Genomic DNA, 331 nt, shown 5'->3' with positions numbered 1-331 from the left:
TTGGAGATAAGGGGAAGGGATTTTCTGTTCCAAATTCAAAATTGGAGATAGGGATTTGATTCTGTTTTGAAGTTTGACTTCTACTCTTTAGATATGAGAATGATAGAAAATTGTGGACACAATTTTTGAAATATTTTTTCAGCCCTAATTGTTGGTGGCCGAATTTCTCTAAGCAAAAGAGAGAGAAAATATTTTTCTCCAAAAAAAAATTTCACATCGTGCATGCGTTGGTGTTTGTGGAAATTCGAGTGTTTAAAAAACCTGTTTTGTCTCACGTGTGCCCACACACACGTCTACGTGGAATCAAGGAATTGACGTGGAAGACTTTGGT

This window comes from Morus notabilis, unplaced genomic scaffold (genome assembly GCF_000414095.1).
Source record: "Morus notabilis unplaced genomic scaffold, ASM41409v2 Scaffold95, whole genome shotgun sequence".
Taxonomy (NCBI): Eukaryota; Viridiplantae; Streptophyta; class Magnoliopsida; order Rosales; family Moraceae; genus Morus; species Morus notabilis.
The sequence above is the reverse complement of the archived record's forward strand: the minus strand, read 5'-3'. Positions refer to the sequence as shown.